This window comes from Bufo bufo, chromosome 1, assembly GCF_905171765.1.
Source record: "Bufo bufo chromosome 1, aBufBuf1.1, whole genome shotgun sequence".
NCBI lineage: Eukaryota > Metazoa > Chordata > Amphibia > Anura > Bufonidae > Bufo > Bufo bufo.
In genome coordinates, this window is record NC_053389.1 from 221,422,214 (window position 1) to 221,444,334 (window position 22,121).

Here is a 22,121-nt window from a genome sequence, read left to right on the forward strand (position 1 = left end):
TGCATGTACATGGTGTTTGCAGACATGGTCAGATTGAACATTTTAAAAACAATTTTCCTAAAACAAGGAACCGAACAACACCCTATTAATACCAATACCAAAAATACTACCACCAGAGTAATTAACAGATAAGCCAACACACTAGATCAGCTTCCAAACCACTGCTCTAGGCATGAAGTAAACGGGTTATTGATTCCAGAGTTTTCCGACAGTTCGTTCGATAAAGCAGTCAGTCCTTTCAAAGCCTTGGTAATGCTTCGATCAGGGGCAGTGTTGTTCGGGATAAAGGTGCAGTAAGAACTTCCAATCATCTTGCAGACGCCTCCTTTTTCCACCAGGATCATGTCGAGGGCCAGTCGATTCTGTAACGCCATCACCGATGAAGAGCTCAGTTGTTCCGCTATTCCTTTCACCGCATCTCAGGTATAAATGACGAATCTCTGTTGATTATAATACAAATAGTTAATCCAGTCTACATTTTTATTTACGCCAATTATGGGAAATATCGATTCAAAAACAGCAGCTATCTGGTTTCCAGCCTTGAATTCATCAGGAACTCCTATAGGGACTCCCATGGCATCTATATATACATGAGAATCAAAAGATGTAGGGAGTGACCTCCTTAGCCATGAATGGTCATTGGTTCGTTTACTGACTTGATCCCACTCAAGAGGCGAAAATAGAACAAATGGCATCAGCACCTTAATCAGGGTACATTGGCCAATCCATTCTGTTCGTATCCTGGGTCAGAGTTTCAGGTCTCAGATTACAGTAACAAACAAAGATTTCCCTCAGAGGAGTTGCTACGCCACTTATTTACCATAAATTTAAATATTTTAAGGGTCACATGGACCAGGCGTATTTTTTACAGCTCCTCTGACTGATAAACTTAAAACTCGATTTTATTACAAGATTTTTTTAAAAAACATATATTACTTGGGAGCAATATTTAAAACTTGGGAGTTAGTGATTTCAGGGTCACTGGCCACATATATTTATACACTGCCAGTGCCTCTTGTACCAAACTATCCTGGTTTTTTATATATATAACAAACAGTCTCTTACTCCAGAGAAATGATTGATGGGCCCCCTGACTAACTCCTGCCTAAAACTCTAAACCTGTGTCTCCACACAACCACCAGATATCCAAATGTTAATATTCTTGGTGAATAAAACATTTGTCAGGGTAAGCGTCAGAGTCACTACTTGTCTCATTTAGATAGATGTTATAGGATCAATATCCTGGAGGGGAAACACCAATGTCTTTGCCTGTTCCATTGCGATTAAAACAGGTATAATTTCCAGGGTATGGCATTATACCGAAACCCGTATGGTCTTTATCATGAACAATAGGATAAAGTAATTCTAATGTCCTGCAGCGGGAGGTGTCATTACTGGGAATAGTTTCAATATACATCTTAAGGATGCACCTGAAACCCTTAGGATCGGTAACCTCATTTAAAGGGAAAGGTACCGTACCCAAATGAGGTTGAGCTGCAGCACAGGCTATGCAGTTGGATCGCTTCTGGGAAAGAACCGTATATCCACTCTATCCATACATTTGTATCTGAAAACCCTGTCTCTAAGGCCATTTTGCCAATCGTGGGTGAAGATATAGGAGGTACAAATGCAATTACACTCTGATTCTTTTGTATTAGTATTGCTCTAAATACAGAATCTGGGTGTCACGGATTATGTTGCAGATAGCTGGAACTTATAAATAAACATCCGACTGGCTTGATCCCATGAAGCATATGGCTGAGCCCTATAAAACCCTAAGAGCTCTCCCTGACTGCTATGCCCATGCAAGGGTCTAAATGGTAGATGATTGCATGCCCACGTACCTAAGACTGTGTGACACCTGAAGACCCTATAATAGTGAGGGGACACGACCACCGGCTCCCTGCACTTAATACAGATGGAGTCAGGGTCACCTAGAATCAAGCCAGCAAGGAAACACAAATAAAGAAAAAGACTTATCTTAGCAAACAGCAGCAGCAGCCTCCAGCAGTGAACACCTCATCCAGGAAGTAGTATAAACCGCAAAGTGAGGCAGTATGGGAGGGAATATAAAGGGAGACAATTAGTCTAAACAGGTGACACCTGGGAGAAGGAAAGGAGATGACAAAGTGAAACCAAAACAAAGAACGTCATGCAAGAGGTAGAGAAGAACGTCTGCCAGATCTTCTCACAGAACTGGCGGTGACAGTACCCCTCCCTCTACGGGTGGACTCCGGACACTCAGAGCCCACCTTCTCAGGATGAGACCTATGGAAAGCCCTGATGAGACGAGTGGCCTTAATGTCCGCCACTGGGACCCACATCCTCTCCTCAGGACCATAACCCTCCCAATGAACGAGGTACTGGAGAGAACTGCGGATAATGCGAGAATCTACAATCATAGAGACCTGAAATTCAAGATTGCCATCAACAAAAATCGGAGGAGGAGGCAAAGAGGAGGGTACAGTGGGTTGGACATAAGGTTTTAATAGGGACCTGTGAAAAACATTATGGATCTTCCAAGTGTAACGGGGTTCCGAAGGTGCACTCGGTCCCCCATTACCCGCAGACCTGTTGCTTAGCTTTGGGAATGAGGATCTGTGTTTGACCTCATTCCCAGGGCGGCTTTACTAGCTGGGTGGCTCCCTGCTCCTAGTCTGCCTTGAGTGCCGAGCTGATCACTCGGTGCTCGACTGGTTGGTCTGTCGGTCATGTGACGCTGGCCACGTCACATGACCCTCACTCCCCACTATAAATACAGGCAGCCTGCTGGCCACAGGTTGCCTGTTAATTTAGGTTCCACCTGTGATTTGGTCTTTCCTGGCGTACTTACCTCCTGCTGAATTCCTGACGATCATCTGCCTGCTCCTTGTGTACTTTGCTGCTATCCTGGTATTCTGACCCCGGCCTCCTCCTGACGTTCCTCTGCTGACTCCATTGGTACTTCACGTCTCTCCTGGTATTTATGACCCCGGCTTCTCCTGACAATTCTCTGCTTGCTCCATTTGTACTTTGTAGCTTTCCTGGTATTGACTCGGTCCGTTCACGTCCTGTTGTTTGTCTGTCTGTCATCCCTGCACTTATTCCAAGTTAGGGATTGCCGTCCAGTTGTCCCCTGTCATTAGGACTCGCGAGGCAAGTAGGCAGGGCCAGGGGTAAGGGTGGAGCGCAGTGGTCACTTCCCTCCCCCCTGTGTGTGTGTGTACGCGACCGTTACACCAAGTCTGAGGAAGATCAAGACGGAAGGCAGCAGAATTGATGACGGACAAGATCTTGTAAGGCCCAATAAACCTAGGACCCAACTTCCGGGAGGGAACCTTCAGTTTGATATTCTTTGTAGACAACCACACCAGATCTCCCACATTCAGGTCCGGACCAGGCACACGTCTCTTATCCGCCACTCGCTTATATCTCTCACTCATCCTCTTCAGATTACCCTGAATCTTTTGCCAAATAAATGACAAAGACGAGGAAAATCTCTCCTCATCAGGTAAACCAGAAGACCCCTCTCCAGAGAATGTCCCAAACTGCGGATGAAACCTATATGCACCAAAAAATGGTGACTTATCAGAGGACTCCTGGCGACGGTTATTTAAAGCAAACTCAGCAAGGGACAAAAAAGAATACTAATCCTCCTGATTCTCCGCCACAAAACAGCGCAGATATGTCTCCAGATTCTGATTGACGCGTTCGGTCTGACCATTCGACTGCGGATGAAAAGCAGAAGAGAACGACAACTGAATCCCCAAGCAAGAACAGAAGGCCTTCCAGAATCTGGAAACAAATTGCGTGCCCCTATCTGAAACGATGTCTGAAGGAATGCCATGCAATTTAACAATGTGATCAACAAACGCTTGCACCAACGTCTTAGCATTGGGTAACCCAGGAAAGGGAATGAAATGCGCCATTTTGCTAAAACGGTCCACTACCACCAGAATCACAGTCTTCCCCGAGGAACGAGGCAGGTCCGTAATGAAGTCCATGGACAGATGCGTCCAAGGACGGGAAGAAATGGGTAACGGGAGGAGAGAACCCGATGGCTGTGAATGAGGGACCTTGGCACAAGCGCAGGTCTTGCAAGCTTCCACAAAACCCTCAACCGTCTTACGAAGAGCCAGCCACCAGAATCTCTGAGCAATGAGATCCACTGTGGCTCTACTCCCCGGGTGCCCAGCAAGGACAGTATCGTGGTGCTCCTTAAAAACCTTGTGTCGTAAAGCAAGAGGCACAAACAACCTCCCAGGAGGACAAAGATCAGGAGCCTCTGCCTGGGCTGCCTGAACCTCTGCCTCCAAATCAGGATAAAGAGCAGAGACGACCACCCCTTCAGCCAAAATGGCACCCGGGTCTTCAAAGTTCCCCCCTCCTGGAAAACAATGTGACAGGGCATCCGCCTTCACATTTTTAACCCCAGGGCAGAACGTAACAACAAAATTTAACCTAGAAAAGAACAAAGACCATCTGGCCTGTCTCGGGTTCAGACGCTTGGCCGATTCTAAGTAGGCCAGATTCTTATGGTCGGTAAACACAGTAATAGGGTGTCTTGCTCCCTCTAACCAATGGCGCCATTCCTCAAAAGCTAATTTGATGGCCAACAACTCCCTATCTCCCACATCGTAATTTCTCTCTGCAGAGGAGAGTTTCTTTAAGAAAAAGGCACACGGTCGCCATTTGGCAGGAGAGGGACCCTGAGATAAGACCGCACCCACACCCACCTCAGAAGCATTCACCTCAACAATAAAAGGTAGAGAGACATCAGGTTGTACCAAAATGGGAGCGGAAGCAAGACTCTCTTTGACACTAGAAAAGACTTTAAGCGCATCTACCGACCACGAGGAAAAATCTACCCCCTTTTTAGTCATATCAGTGAGTAACAACAGAGGAATAATTCAAAATGAACTTTCTGTAATAATTGGCAAAACCCAAAAACCGCATCAGCGCCTTCTGATTCTCAGGAAGCTCCCAATCAAGCACAGCGTGGACCTTCTCAGGATCCATGCGAAAACCAGAAGTGGAGAGAAGAAAACCAAGAAATTGAATCTCCGGAACCGCAAACACACATTTTTTCAGTTTAGCGTACAATTTATTCTCCCGCAGAATCAGCAAGACCTGACGTAGGTGGTCCTGGTGAGTCTTGAAATCAGGAGAAAAAATCAAAATGTCATCTAGATACACCAGTACAAATTTCCCCATTAAATGATAAAAAAAATGCTGTTCACAAAATGTTGGAAGACGGCCGAGCATTCATCAAACCAAAGGGCATAACTAAATTCTCGAAATGACCCTCAGGGGTATTGAAGGCCGTCTTCCATTCGTCCCCTTCCCTGACCCTGACTAGGTTGTATGCCCCTCTTAAATCCAACTTAGAAAAAACTTTAGCAACAACAATCTGGTTAAACAGGTCAGGGATCAGAGGAAGCGGATATGGGCAGGGGTGGGCTGGGCCGGGGGGCAGGGAGGCAATTGCCCCCAGGCCGCCCTAAATAAACGGCCGCACCGCCGATCACCACAGGCGGCGCGGCCCTGGATGTAATTGCGGCCATGCTGTGTGCTGTGGGGCAGGGGAGGGAGAGGCGTGTCCCTCCCCTGTTCTTCTGATAGGCCGCAGGCACTAATGCCTGCAGCCTATCAGAGGCCGCCTCAGGCAGCACGATGACGTCATTATCATCGCGACGCCTGAGCCGGGCCGCACACAGCAGGGACACAGGCCGGAAGAGGCTTGCATCGCTGCTGATGGAGGTAAGTATTAGTGTTTTTTTTTTTTTTCTTCTTTGCGGGGGGCTGGCACTATGGGGGGATCTGGCACTATGGGGGGGGATCTGGCACTATGGGGGGGCTTGCACTATAGGGGGAGCTGGCACTATAGGGGGGGCTGGCACTATAGGGGGGGCTGGCACTATGGGGGGGATCTGGCACTATGGGGGGGGTTACACTATAGGGGGAGCTGGCACTATAGGAGGAGCTGGCACTATAGGGGGGGCTGGCACTATAGGGGGCTGGCACTATGGGGGGGATCTGGCACTAGGGGGGCTTGCACTATGGGGGGGATCTGGCACTATGTGGGGGAGCTGGCACTATGGGGGGAGCTGGCACTATGGGGGGGAGCTGGCACTATGAGGGGAGCTGGCACTATTGGAGGAGCTGGCACTATGGGGGCATTTCTTACTGGCACATTATGGGGGGGCACCATGGGGGAGAGGAGCACTATGGGGGTATCTGGGGGCTCTAAAGGGGCTTTTTTTAATTATTGGCACATTCTGGGGGGCACTATAGGGGAGAACAGCACTATGGGGCATCTGGTGTTACTATAGGGGCATTATTTGGGGGCACTATGGGGAAGTGGGGGCTCTAAAGAGGCCTTTTGTATTGGAACATTATGGGGGGCACTATGGCATTTGGTGGCACTAAGGGGGCATTTTTTACTGGCACATTATGGGAGGCACTATAGGGGAGAGCGGGACTATGGGGCATTATTTGGGGGCACTATGGGGGAGTGGAGCACTATTGGGGCATATGGTAGCACTAAGAAGGGGCATTTTTTTACTGGCACATTGTGGGGGAGAGGAGCACTATAGGGGCATCTGCTGGGGGCACTAAGGGGCATTTCTTTACTGGCATATTTTGGGGGACACTATGGGGAAGGGGGAGAGGAGCAGTATGAGGGCATTTACTGGGGCACTATATAGGCGTATTTTATACTGGCATACATTATGGGGACATTAGCTCAACTGCGGGCACTAAGCGGGGGTATTTCATGTACTGTCATATTATAGGGAAAATTAGTACTACTAGGGGGTATTATGGGGAGCTTTACTACTACTGGGGGGCTATGAGGAACATGATTACTAGGGCACTATAGGGGCATTATTACTACTAAGTGTGCTCTGGCAGAGAATTATTTATATTGGTGGGATTTTGGGGAGCACTGTTACTTTGGGGGCACCCTGACATAGTATCAGCTTAGCACAATTATTTTTGGGGGACATTATCTTTATACTATTAGTGTCTGGGTGCAGTTATTTTTTAGAGCACTGTGTGCCAATAATTGTTTAAGGGGGCACTATCTGTGTGGTAGTAGTATTCCCAGGGGTACTGTTTCTGCAGTATAGTATTGGGGGCATAGCGGGTACAGTATTGGGGGCACTATCTGTGTGGTAGTAGTATTTCCAGGGGGACTGTTTCTGCAGTATAGTATTGGGGGTGGCAGGAAACTAATGTCTGTTTCTCAATCTCTGCAGAGACGGGAGATGGCAGAAAAATCATCATGGCGGTCTGGTATGAATGGAGAAGATGAGGAAAGAGAACGTCTACATCAAATGTGACATCACTGGATGTAAGAGGTATGTGGTGCTATGTAGGAGAGGAGATGCTCCGGCTCCTCCTCCTGCCATTTGCAGAAGGAGGATTCAGAGCTGGGTGAGGACGACGAAAGGGGGCAGCAGGCCACGGGCGGGTGGCAGATGGTCGGGGGGAACCACAAGTCTTGAGCAGGATCAGGGGAGGGAGGAGAGCGGAGGAGCTTCCTGGCTGTAGCTTGTTATATAAGCAGGCAGTGCAGCCAGGACAGACCCTCCCCTCTTCGTATGATGTGTAGAGACAGGCCTCAACTATAGAATGTCAGCTGTACAGTGTGTGTTGGGAGTGTCCTATTATATGTAGGAGGGGCTTTTAATAATGGGCGGGGCTAAAAATTGGCCACTTGACTGGATTTGTCCACCAGGACTAAAGCTGCCAGCCCTCCCCTGGATATGGGTCACGAATTGTGATACCGTTCAGCTCCCTGAAATCCAGACAAGGTCTTAAAGAACTTACAGGTGACTTCGAGGGTCGTATGTGTTCCTTTCTCAGGCTCTCAAAGATATAAGTACGCATAGCGACTCTTTCAGGTTGGGAGAGATTGTATAAACGTGATTTTGGCAGCTTGGCGCCTGGGATGAGATTAATAGGGCAGTCATACTCCCGGTGAGGGGGCAATTCCTGGACGCCACTCTTGGAAAACACATCCGAAAATTCCGAGAGAAAAGATGGTACAGTCTTGGTAGAAACCTCTGAAAGAGACGCCGTGAGGCAATTCTCTCTGCAAAACTCACTCCAACCATTTATTTTCCTTGCTTGCCAATCAATGGTGGGGTTATGTTTAGTGAGCCAGGGTAGCCCCAACACTAGAGGAGTAGGTAATCCGCTTAGGACGAAACACAACATATCCTCAACATGAGTGTCAGCCACAGTCAAACGGATTTTGTGAACTATGCCCTTTAACGATCTTTGAGAAAGTGGAGCGGAATCGATAGCAAAAACAGGTATATCCTTTTCCAAAGTGCATACCTGGAAACCATGCGTTATTGCAAATTGATTATCAATGAGATTGACAGCTGCTCCACTATCTAGAAAAATCTCACAAACAATGTTCTTGCTGTCTAGCGCCACCCTGGCAGGTAGGAGAAAACTATAAGCAAACGGCAAACCTTCAATTTCCGCATCAACCATGCCAATAGTAGCAAATGGAAAGTTTTTAGAGGGTTTTTTTCTTTTTGTTTTTCTTTTATTACCCTCAGAAAACTCCATGAATCTCCTAGAGGGGGCAAACATTAGCCAAATGATTTATACCCCCACAACAGAAACAAACCCTCCTCTGAGAGCTGAATCCTCTACTATCTGAGGCAAGCAAACCCAGCTGCATGGCCTCCTCCTCAGAGGGGATTGAGAGAGACTGAGACCCCTGCACACTGAATGAGACAGCCCCACTGTCCTTGGGCTGAATAGGACAGGAAGGAGTAGTCTTCTCTCTCTCTCTAAGACGCCTGTCAATACGAACAGCTAGAGACATGGCAGACTCTAACGAGGCTGGTCTCTCATGAAAAGCAAATGCATTTTTCAATCTTTCTGAAAGACCATGGCAAAATTGACTTTGGGGTGCAGCATCATTCCAACCAGTATCAGCTGCCCATCTCCGAAATTCAGAACAATATATCTCTGCGGACTGTTTACCCTGGCATAAAAGACGCAGTTTAGATTCAGCCAGAGCAATACGATCCGGGTCATCATATATCTGCCCCAGGGCTACAAAAAATTCATCCACCGATCGGAGGGGCCGTGCCCCCACTGGCAGCGAAAAGGCCCAAGACTGAGTGTTATCCCTGAGCAGCGAGATGATGATCCCCACCCTCTGCTCCTCATCACCAGAGGAATGAGGAAGTAGGCGAAAATGGAGTTTGCAAGCCTCTCTAAAGCGAACAAAATTCTCACTATCCCCGGAGAGCGCATCCGGAAGCGAGATCTTAGGCTCGGAACAAACTCCATGAACGCCAGCAGAACCGGTCACCTGAAACTGAGACACAGTTTTACGGAGATATGCTACCTCCAGCGAAAGACCTTGCATGCGGTCAATCAAGGCTGAAACCGGATCCATGCTTAAGACGGTTATGGCGGTTTATAATGTCACGGATGATGTTGCAGATAGCTGTAACTTATAAATAAACATCCGACTGGCTTGATCCTAAACTAAGGAGCATATGGGTGAGCCCTATAAAACCCTAAGAGCTCTCCCTGACTGCTATGCCCATGCAAGGGTCTGAATGGTAGACGATTGCATGCCCACGTACCTAAGACTGTGTGACACCTGAAGACCCTATAATAGTGAGGGGACACGACCACCGGCTCCCTGCACTTAATACGGACGGAGTCAGGGTCACCTAGAATCAAGCCAGCAAGGAAACACAAATAAAGAAAAAGACTTATCTTAGCAAACAGCAGCAGCAGCAGCCTCCAGCAGTGAACACCTCATCCAGGAAGTAGTATAAACCGCAAAGTGAGGCAGTATGGGAGGGAATAAAAAAGGGAGACAATTAGTCTAAATAGGCGACACCTGGGAGAAGGAAAGGAGATGACAAAGTGAAAACAAAACAAAGAACGTCATGCAAGAGTTAGAGAAGAATGTCTGCCAGACCTTCTCACAGAACTGGCAGTGACAGTGGGATTCGATCTAACTGTGCCTTTCCCCCTGTACAATATAGAATGAACAGTAAAATATGCAAAAACATTACGGCCCTTGCAGTCATACCGGCACTTGAGGTTCTGGTACTTTTTTGCAGTGAGATGCGTGGACCAATTAGGCTTTCCTTCCAACTTTACAGCAGTGGCGGTGGTTAACAGTACTTGATGTGGACCTTCAAACCGTGGTTCTAGGACTTTCCACATGTGTCGTTTCACCACTACCCAATCTCCTGGTTATAGAGAATGAGTTGCCTCTATGCTGTCTGGATCTGGAAGAGAAGCAAAAACTTAGGAATACACATTCGACAGACTATTTGTAAGACAGATAACATACTTTGAAAGACTATTATGCTGCATCTGGAGTTGTTGTGGAAAATAGAGTCCTAATCTAGGGGCATTCCCAAAGAGTACTTCATATGGACTCAGGCCTGTCTTCCGATTAGGTGTATACCGGATGGAGAAAAGTGCCAAGGGTAGACACTCTGTCCATGGCTTATTCAGTTCAATCATGGCCTTCTGTATTTTTGATTTAATTGTGCCATTGAGTCGCTCTACTCTACCGCTGATTTGTGGGTGATACGCAGTATGGAAAGCTTGTTCAATACCCAGTGCTCCCATAATTTCTGGCATGACCTCCCCTGTAAAGGGAGAACCTCGGTCACTCTCAATTGTCTATGGGACCCCATACCGTCAAACTATCTCATTCAGAAATTTCTTGGCTGTGGTTTGTGCAGTGGCTTTGGCCACAGGATAGGCTTCTGGCCACCCTGAAAACAGATCTACACATACCAAAACATATTCTAGGGTCCCAACTTTGGGTAGTTGGATGTAATCTATTTGCAGTCTTTGGAAGGAGAAATCGGGCCTGGGACTGTGCCTCAAAAGTGTTTTTACCATCCTTTCTATGTTGTGATGGGCACAAATCATACAAGCCTAAGTGAATTTGGGTGCAGCTACATTGAATCCTGGGGCATATCAGTGATTATGAACAAGAACAGTCATCGCAGTTTTGGACAGTTTATAATTCCCATGAGTGGCCTGGGCTGTGACTGGGAACAAGACACAGGGCAAACACAGCTTTCCTCTAAATTCCCATGTTTCTGTCATCACAGCTCCTTTCTCTAGCCATACTGCCTTTTCATCTTTGGTTGCTTGAGACTGAAAGGTTTTGAATGTTTCAAAGCTAACTGGCAGGGAGATTTGCTGTTGTACTGCTGCTATCCCTACAGGATCATCTCTGGGTTTCTGTGCAGCAGCTTTTGCTGCCAGATCAGTTCGATGATTTCCTCGAGCTTCAAAGGTTTATCCGGACGAATGGCCTTTCATTTTTATAATGGCCACTCTCGTTGGCAACAACAGAGCGTCCATTAGGGCTTTCACCCGTTTGCCATTTTTAATTGACTTGCCATTTGCTGTAAGGAAATCTCTAGCCTTCCAAATTGGACCATAATCATGGGTGATCCCAAAAGCATACCTGGAATCGTATAGATGTTTGCAGTTTTTCCCTCCGCATACCTGCAGGCCTCTTCCAAAGCTTTAAGTTCAGCTTCCTGTCCAGACATGTGAGAGGGCAGTGACTCTACTTTGATCGTATCGTGCTGAGTGACAACTGCATACCCAGTATAAAACTTCCCCTGGACACCATACCGCGATCCATCTACAAAAAGCTCTAAATCTGGGTTTTCTAAGGGAGTATCTACCACGTGATCAAACCCTGCTGTCCCTTGGGACATTAATTGGAGACAGTCGTGTTTATCTTCCGGGTCAGGAAGATACTCAGCTAGATGACTCATACTACTACTCCCTCCCCCTCCAGAGACAGCAGAGTAGCTGGATTCAAAGTTGTGCACCTTTTGATGGTAACACTTTGTGGCATAAGTAATGCACATTCTAGTCTAAGGTGTCTGGCAGTGGACAGGTATTTTGGTTGTACTTGTGTGAGAATGGCCGAAATGTCATGAGGGACAAAAACAGTGATTGGATAATTGAGCACAATCTCAGAGCTTTTGTCAAGCATGAGTTGTACAGCCACCACTGAACGGACACAAGATGGCGCTCCTCTAGCGACTGGATCAAGTCTGGCAGAGTAATATGCCACTGGACGCTGTTGGCCAGCCCTAGCTTGGGAGAGAACAGCTGAAGCGTGGCCAAGACATTCGTGCAATAAAGTCTGAAATCTTTATTGTAGTCTGGTAGACCCAATGCTGGTGTGGAACTGATGACTAGTTTTAATGTATGAAATTTCTCCACGGCCTCATCTGTCAATGAAAAACGAAGAAAGGTGAGACAATCATACAAGGGTTGCATAAGAGCAGAAGCATTCCTGATCCAAGGCCTACAGGATGAGACTAGACCCAAATAAATTCTCAGAGCCCCCACTGTAGTAGGCAAAGGAATTTGTTGGATTGCAGTTATACGCCCTAGGGTGAGATGTCTAATCCCAGCAGATATACAGTGCCCTAGAAAGGTGACAGTGGTACAACAAAATTTAAGCTTCTTGCGGGAAGCTTTACAGCCATTTGCAGCCAGGAAGGTGAGAAGAGACACCGAGGCTTGTTTACACACCTCCTTTGCCAGGCAGCAAAGAAGTAAATTATCTATATATTGATGTAAGACAACTCCTTCAGATGGAATGGGCCAATCGGCTAAAACTTGGGCTACGGCAGTACTATACATACTGGGGGAATTATGTGCACCTTGTGGTAAGACCGTCCAGGTGTATTGCTTCCTGTCATGAGTGAAAGCAAAAAGATATCTGCAATCTAGATGTAATGGAACTTAGAAAAATGCATTTGCAAGATCCACCACAGTGAAATGATCTATCATCATTGGAGGGACAGATAAACGGCCAACATCTGTGGGTCCAGAGGCCCACAGAAGTGCAGGTACTTGTTGCAGCAGAAGGGACACGCCCTCTTCAGAGAGTGTAGACACTTAGGCTACTTTCACACCTGCGTTTGGTGCGGATCCGTCTGGTATTTTTTTTTTTTTTTGTTCATCATAATGCAAACGGATCCGTTTTGACTTTACATTGAAAGTCAATGGGGGACGGATCCGTTTGAAAATTGAGCCATACTGTGTCAACTTCAAACGGATCCGTCCCCATTGACTTGCATTGTAAGTCTGGACGGATCCGTTTGCCTCCGCACGGCCAGGCGGACACCCGAACGCTGCAAGCTGCGTTCAGGTGTCCGCCTGCTGAGCGGAGCGGAGGACAAACGGAGCCAGACTGATGCATTCTGAGCGGATCCGCATCCACTCAGAATGCATTAGGGCTGGACGGATCCGTTCGGGGCCGCTTGTGAGAGCCTTCAAACGGAACTCACAAGCGGAGCCCCGAACGCTAGTGTGAAAGTAGCCTTACATGTGGAATGGATTATAATCACAGGCTGCTAAGGGACATATATCCTCTTCGCCAAGTTTGCCTTGTAACTTCACAGTACCATCAGGAAGATATGTTATCTGTGCATATATTTTCTGCAACAGATCTGCTCCTAGCAAATTAACAGAGGCTGTGTCCCTGACTAAGAGGCGACTTAGCATTTGTTGGTTTGGGGCAAATGCAATTTGTATTGGGTTTGTAAGAGGAGTAGGAACCTCATTGCCATCTACTCCTACACATCGAATCCTATTCTTAGACATGAGGGATCTTTTTACATGTTTGCTGTGGATAACTGTTTTGGCTGCTCCATTGTCAATCAAAAAGAGGATGGGCTCCCCCATTGATTACCAAGAGACAACAGGGGCAGGCCCTAAGGATTGCATATTTAATAGGGGCACAGCATTTGACTCTGGATTGCCAACACCCTATGGGCATTGCACTTGAGGAGCCTGAGCATTCTCCTCTTCTTCCTCCTCCCATGGGTGAGGAGATTGGCAATCACGTGCAAAGTGCCCCACCCTGCCACAGTTAAAACATTTAAAGGGATTATATCGCAGTTTCCTTCCCCCTTTTCGGGGAGAGGCTTGGTAATCAGCCACACCCATTTTAGGTCTTTTGTTCAACTCAGCTTCAACACCCTTTGTTACTTGCAACAAAATGGAGGGCTCTATAGTTCTCCATTCAGGCCTAGCCGATACCAGACCCTTGCGAATGCCTTCTCTAAGACCATCCACAAAAGCAGCACTCAAGATTCTCCCATGCATGTCTGAGGTGTGCTCAAAACCCAAATCCACCCATCTTTGCTGGAGTCTAGTGAAAATTTTCTCCCCACTCTCTGGTCTGTCCTGATACATATCAAACAATGTAACAGACTGACCACCTAATCGTTTTCTCCCCCATTCTGTGAGCTTCACTATGTATTGCTCACCAGACAACAAAGTAGTATTGTCTCCCTCACAAGATCCCACCGCAGAGGCTATAATCTGAGAGAAAGAATTACCAGCTTTACACTGGACTAAATCTTCCAAATCCTTCCAACATGAGAAAGCTTTCTGTATCTTTGCTAACTCCCTACAGAACGGCATGGATAAGTCCTCTGGATTGGGGATTCTACTCATCATGGACAGCATCTCGCTAGAGGACCAAGGGCGATACACAGGCTCATCAGAGCCGTCATTTGGACCCTTGAGAGGAGCAGCTTCAGGGGTTAGGTGCCTGGGCGTACGATAAGGTAGATTTGGTCGGGGTGGATTTGGTGTGGATGATATGACAGGGGAAACTGGGTGCAGCAGATTTCGCATATCAAACAATGAGGTTGGAAACCCCACATTTTCTTGTGACAGAAATCCAGTCATGTCTAAATGAGGACTTAAAGTGGGTTCAGCCCTAGATTGAATTGATTGGTCTGGGAAACTTCCAGTAGGCATCATAGGGGCAATCACTGCAGGAACATTTTAACTGGTGGGACATACAATTGGGAAGGATTATTTTCAGACATCACTGGATATAATCCAGTGCTGGGAGCTATGATAGGAATCGTGCCCTGTCTTTGAGATCCACAGACAACACACACGTTACTAGTTTCAGCATTTTTGTGCCTGCAAACACACTCCCATCCCCCATAAGGAGGGGGTTTGTTTCCTGAGGAGGGAGTTTCGAGGGATGGGAAAGCAATGGAAGGAGCAGAAAGCATGGTGGGAGGTGTTTCTGTTGAAAAGGAGCACATTTCAGAACATTGTGCAACATTAGAATTTTCCATTTTTGTGGGGCTACACAGCTAAACATTCTGGTTACTATTGATCCCACAATCTTACAATAAAAGTAGAAAATGGTAATACACAATTTAAACAACATGTAACCACTATTGATCCCACACTACCTTTGGTGAAGACCCCAGGTCTAATTCACCTCTCTGTAGGGATACACAATCTTAATAACTTCCAATCGCCTATGTAATACGCGATTGTTGTTAATCCTACTCATAAATCTCTATAGGGATACAGAATCTTAATAACTGCCCGTAATCGGCGCTAATCCTACTCAATTCCCATCATGAGGACCCTTGGTCACTACTCATGAATCTCCAAAAAACTTTTGTTAGAGTTTAGCTGGGCTCCAATTCTACGTCACAAGACATGCAGCTATCAGCTGTCTAACAACTTCTGCTTAGTTCCAGCATGTCCTACCACACAACAAAGGAATATTTAAACGGGTTCTTTAGTTCTAAAGGACAGATCAACTATAATTTGAACCCTTCTATCGCGATAACACCAATTCAACTCTTGAGAATCTACTTGGGCAAAAAACTCAGAGGAGGTTTGTAAGAATTAAAGCTTCTTACCTTTTGCTGCAGCTTGTGACCTCGTCTGATGGTTTTGCGCAAGTCCTCTTGTGGTGTTTGAATCGAAAATTACGCAAGCTGTCTGCCCCACGTTGGGCGCCAAAATTGTTATCGCAATTTATGCGATTCTCTTCTTTGTGTGGCACCAAATCAATTAGGATTATAAGTATGAGCTCATACAGCTTTCTCAATGAGACCAATATGCATGCTTTATTCAAGTAACATATACTTATATAGGCAATGTGAGTTAGACAGAAAGGGTGGTCCTAAATAAAAGTTTATTGGCTCTTTGCCAAAATGGGCGTAGTTTGCCAACTTTATCCCTGAGTTTCATTGGCACATTTGAAAATAGCAAGCTAACTCCCCCTCCCCTTCACAGTGTCCTTAAAACAAAAGAAATGCATACGTGGTTCACATATATAGTTAGCTGCCATTTAGTGGACAGAAAAGAGCAATACACAATGTTTACATTATAAATATAGAGAAATAAAAACCTGTCTCTCACATACACAATAACAGCATTTTTTAAACAAAACAAATCATGTTTTAGTGTCTCCATATTCTGAGAGCCATAATTTTTTATATTTTTGGGGTGATTGTCTTAGGTAGGGTGTCATTGTTTGCGGGATGAGATGATGGTTTGATTGGTATGATTTTGGGGTGCGTATGACTTTTTGATCGCTTGCTATTACACTTTTTGTGATGGCTTTTTTGACACCGTTCTTTTTTTTTTTTTTACAGTGTTCACCTGGGGGGTTAGATAATGTGATATTTTTATAGAGCAGGTCGTTACGGACATGGCAATACCTTATATGTGTACTTTTTTTTTGTTTGTTTTACACAATAATATCCTTTTTTTTTTTTTAAATAAAAAAAATCATGTTTTAGTGTCTCCATCTGAGCCATATATTATTATTTTTTTTGGGAGATTTTCTTAGGTAGGGTATCATTTTTGTAGGATGAGATGACGGTTTGATTGGCACTATATTGGGGTGCATATGACTTTTTGATTGCTTGATATTACACTTTTTGTGATGTAAGGTGACAAAAAATTGCTTTTTTATCTTTTTTACGGTATTTACCTGAGGGGTTAGGTCATGTGGTATTTTTATAGAGCAGGTTGTTACGGACGCGGCGATAACTAATATGTCCAAAAAAATATATAATTTTTTTTTTATATTTAAGCATTTTTTTAAAAAAAAATCATGTTTTAGTGTCTCCATAGTATGGGAGCCATAGTTTTTTTAATTTTTTTTGGGTGATTGTCTTAGGTAGGGGCTCATATTTTGCAAGATGAGGTGATGGTTAGATTGGTACTATTTTGGGGGGCATATGCCTTTTTGATCGCTTGGCACTTTTAGTGATGTAAGGTGACAAAAAAAAATATTTTTTAGCACAGTTTTTTTTTTTTGTTTACGGTGTTCACCTGAGGGGTTTGGTCATGTGATATTTTTATAGTGCCGGTCGATACGGACGCGGCGATACCTAATCTGTATACTTTTCTTATTTTCCCTACTTTTTACAATTTAGTTTTACTTTATTTTCGGAAAAGGACCCTTTTTGTACTGAATTGAACTGTCAGCATCTTAACTGTAAGATGCTAACAGTTGCTTAGGAGACCCAGCCCTCAGGCTAGATCTGGGCTTCCATAGCTGGCAGGCTCCGATGCCTGTGGAAGGCATCAGGGCTGCCATGGCAACCGTCGGCCCCATGTCAGCGCGGGGTGCCGATGGAATTAGAGGGAGCCCCTTCCCTCTGTAAGCCCCGCACGTGCCACAGTCAGCGCTGACCGCGGCATGTGAAAGGGTTAATCCGCTGGCATCACTGCATACAGCGATGCCGGTGGATGAAGCAGGTGCCTGGCTATTAGTAACAGCCGGGCCCGTGCTGCGGATCAGGCGGGTGCAGTCCTGCACCTTCCCGATCACATCACGTACATGCACATGGGAATGCGGTAAGGCACCACATTCCCCCACGTACATATACGTGATATTGCGGGAACTTTATTTAGTCCAAAGAGACCCGAACTCGGTATTGGTGTATTTACAAACAAAAACACAATTAGCCACTCTTGGCTCTATACCAATCTTGACCCAGATCTACTATGAATATTAAGATATAACTTTTATTTGATCACTATAAAATGGGCTGTGAGCCTCAAAAACTGCTGCATCAGCTGAATACATTAAACTGTTAGATGGGTGGAGGGGATGTGCACTCTCTCATCCACACCACAGTAGTGATGCCCAGTTATGTACCAGGCATCAGTGTAGTCACTGCCTATTGGTGTGAGGTAAATGTAACTGACCGCCACGTTACGCAGACAGTCTTCCACCAGCCCACAAGAGCTACTCAAATTCCGGTCAATAACTGCTTGACCAGCATTTCTATGTGCTTCCACTAAACCACTGTGGGTAAATGTGAGCGCTGGCTACATGGCCGGTTGTACATAGACTGGTGACACAGTGGTACATTAACAAGCTGATATATCTGAACATATGTTTGAAACACTGACTAACTGATCGATCATGCCATGAAACTGATGAATCTAATCACTATCTAACTGACTAACAGCTGATCAGGGCCGGCGCCACCTGAAAGGCGCCGTGCGGTTTTAAAAAAAAAGCGTTGCCACAAGTTTTTTTTTTTAAGTACTGCAGCGGGCCCTCCCCCGCACTGGGCGGCTGCCGCACTGCCCGGGCTGGTGCGTCTATGATTGCGCACCGCCCGGGTGCAGCAATCATAGAGAGGGACTCATAGTCACAGGAGGGAAGCGCCTCTAATGTAGCGTGTCCGAGCTCTGTTCGGTCCGCGGTCCAGGAGCTTTTGTTTCCTGTACCCGGCCGGACTGACAGGAAGTGCTCACTTAGTGTGCACTTCCTGTCAGTCCGGCCGGGTACAGGAAACAAATGCTCCTGTACCGCGGACCGAACAGGGCTCGGCCACTCTACATTAGAGGTGGGAATGAATGAGAGTGACAAGGGAGGGGGGGGAGTAAATGAGAGTGACAAGGGAGGAGGGGGAGTAAATGAGAGTGACAAGGGGGGGAGTAAATGAGAGTGACAAGAGAGGGGGGAGAGTGACAAGGGGGGGTAGTAAATGAGAGTGACAGGGGGGAATAAATGAAAGTGACAAGAGGGGGAGTAAATGAGAGTGACAAGGGAGGGGGGAGTAAATGAGAGTGACAAGGGGGAGTAAATAAGAGTGACAAGGGAGTGGGGGGAGTAAATGAGAGTGACAAGGGAGGGGGGGGGAGTAAATGAGAGTGACAAGGGAGGGGGGGGAATGAGGGTGACAAGGGAGGGGGGGGGAGAGAGTGACAAGGGAGGGGGGAGAAGAGAGTGACAAGGGAGGGGGGAGAAGAGAGTGACAAGGGAGGGAGGGGGGAGAAGAGAGTGACAAGGGAAGGAGGGGGGAGAGAAGAGAGTGACAAGGGAGGGGGGGAGAAGAGAGTGACAAGGGTGTCCCCAGAGCCAGACCAAGAGCCAGACTGCAGCCAGAGACCAGATCATCTTATTGTCCTGGTGGTAAGTAGACAATGCAATATGTTTATTATGTAATTGTTCAGTTATTAATACTACATTGGAAACAAATTTACCTCACATTAAGGCTCCATTTACACGTCCGCAATGTGTTTTGCAGATACACGGAGCCACAAAACACGGAAAGCCGCAATGTGCGTTCCGCATTTTGCGGACCGCACATTGCCGGCACTAATAGAATATGCCTGTTCTTGTCCGCAATTGCAGACAAGAATAGGACATGTTCTATTTTTTTGCGGAATGGAAGTGCGGACCCGGAAGTGCGGATCCGCAATTCCGTGTCCGGGCAGCACATCGTGCTGCCCCAAAGGAATGAATGGGTCTGCAATTCCGTTCCGCAAAATGCAGAACTAAATTGCGGATGTGTGAATGGAGCCTAAAATGACACTATAGTCCCAGAACCACTACAGTTTAATGTAGTGGTACTGGTGTCTATAGCCTGGTTCTGCAGAGAAAAGACACTGTGCAGTACTGGTGTTAAAGGAGCACTATAGTGCCAGGAAAACAAACAAATTTTCCTGGCACTATATAGTTGTTAGGAGTGGGGCACCCTCGTGTCCCCCTCCCACTGGGCTGAAGGGGTTAAAACCCCTTCAGCCACTTACCTTTCTCCAGCGCCGTCACTGGGAACTCTTCTCCCCGATCCTCCTCTCAGCTGCGAATGCACAGGCATTCAAAACTATGTTCCGCGTCTTCCCACTGTAATTTTCACAGTGAGAATCGCGGAAGCACCTCTAGCGGCTGTCAGGGAGACAGCTACAAGAAGCTTGATTAACCCTAAGGGAAACATAGCAGTTATTTTAATTTAAATGCTGAGAAAGGGGTGGAACATATGTGATGTCATGATATAGGCAGATCATCTGATAAGGGGGGGGCTGGGGGGCGGCAATTTTTATCTTGCCTAGGGCGGCAAAAATCCTTGCACCGACCCTGCAGCTGATGCAGGTAAACAAGTAGTTAAAACCACAGAACACTGCCCCCCGACATGTTTCGCCAGAGACTCTGGCTTCTTCATGGGTAACAGGCAGAATTGAAGGCAACCATTCCAACTGGGATATATAAAGCCCCCCTAGTATGATTGACAAATATAATTGCCAGTGACAATGTGATAGACGACAAAAAATGGGAAGCGTCTACATCCAAACAGCCAACCCATAGTGATCCCTACCAGCTGTTGACCCACCTCCCCTCTGCCACCAAGCAAAGCAACTGCTACCACACCTCCCTAAGTGAAAAAGGGGGGTGGTACTTGGATCGAGCACTATGCCTCCCGACTAATCAGTTCATAACACGCCTCCCTAATTTGCTCCGGACCAATCCAATCAACTGCACGCCTCCCTCCGTCTACGGAGCAGTCAGTGAAAAGGGGTGGGGGGCGGTGTCAGGAAGGTCCTGAACCAAGTGCCTAGTCTCCTGACTCGACAACTTACACCAAGATTGGTATAGAGCCAAGAGTGGCTACTTGTGTTTTTGTTTGATATTGCGGGAAGGGGTAAAACAAAAAAATAAAAACTTTGGACAAAATTATTTTTCTTTTTGTATCGCCTATTCTGACCCCCATAACTTTTTTAATAGTCACTCTACTGAGTTGAGTGAGGGCTCATATTTTGTGGGGTGATCTTTAGTTTTTGTTGATACTATTTTGGCATGTGTATTGCTTTTTTATCCGTTTTTCAGGGAGGTGAAGTGACAAAATGACAGTTCATATAAATCATAGTGGCACACCCTGATGTTGGGGCTCTTGCATGATGGTATTTGGGGTGCCCTTTGTATTAAAGGGGTTGTCTTACTTCAGCAAATGGCACTTGACATAATGTATAAAAAGTTAATACAAGGCACTTACTAATGTATGGTGATTGTCCATATTGCCTTCTTTGCTGGATTGATTCATTTTTCCATCACATTATAGGCTGCTCGCATTCAGGGGTTGCGACCACCCTTCCTTCCAGTAGCGGTGGCTGTGCTTGCACAGTATAAGAAAAGGCATCAGCCTCTCTGGTGGCCAAACCATGGAAGTACGCATAGGCCAGCACTTTTTTTTGCTACAGTGTGCAAGCACAACCATCGCTGCTGAATTGCAGGGCTGTCGTAACCCCTGGATAGGAGCAGTGTATAATGTGATGGAAAAACCATTCCACATGCAATTTTTTTGGCATCAGTAAAGATTATGGATGGCTGCAACTTAGCACTTGTAAGCACTATCAGATCTAGACTCAACTTTTATAGTAACTGGCCTAACAGTAGTCCGGTTGATGGGTGACTTAGCCATAGTCCCTCACTTTCCAGCAGTGGCTTTAATGCAGGTGTTAGCTAGTCACTCTGCCATATTACTTCTCAAGGATTTACTTGAGAATATGATTGTGATGTTCTCTCTAGAGAATCCTTCAAGGGAGCAGGAGCCCAGATGTGTGCTTCCTCTCCTCTCTTAGGTTACCCAGGAACTTCCCCTCTAGCCCACTCCAACCAAGGGGGAGGAACAGGTTGGTTAGCCCTGTTCCTTGCCAACCATTTGCACATGTACAGCAGAGGACATGAGGAGGTTAAAATACAAGTAATTTCCGCCCTATCTACATACAACTAGTGCATTCTAATAGTGCAGGGAAGAAGATTTGTTAGAGAAAAGCTTTCTAATAATGGGCTCTGTAGCCTACTGGTTTGTGTGTCAGTCTCCCATACAGAACTAAATGTAGGGACAGAATAAATTTCAAATATACAGGGGTACCCCCATAGATGATGCTAACAGTATTTTGGGATACCCCCAGGGATGACTCTACTGTATATATGGAAAGAGCCATATATGGAGTCATCATGAGACTAATGTAGATAGCCATATACAGCCAAGCATGGGACTCTCAGAGCAGGG

The 22,121-nt window shown here is 46.2% G+C and overlaps 1 protein-coding gene across 1 annotated transcript in view; it reads left to right on the forward strand.

Moving 5' to 3' along the window:
• The window catches only part of LOC121000988 (solute carrier organic anion transporter family member 1C1-like), a 238,257-nt gene that overhangs the window by 122,461 nt on the left and 93,675 nt on the right, over positions 1–22,121 (forward strand). The window lies entirely within an intron of this gene.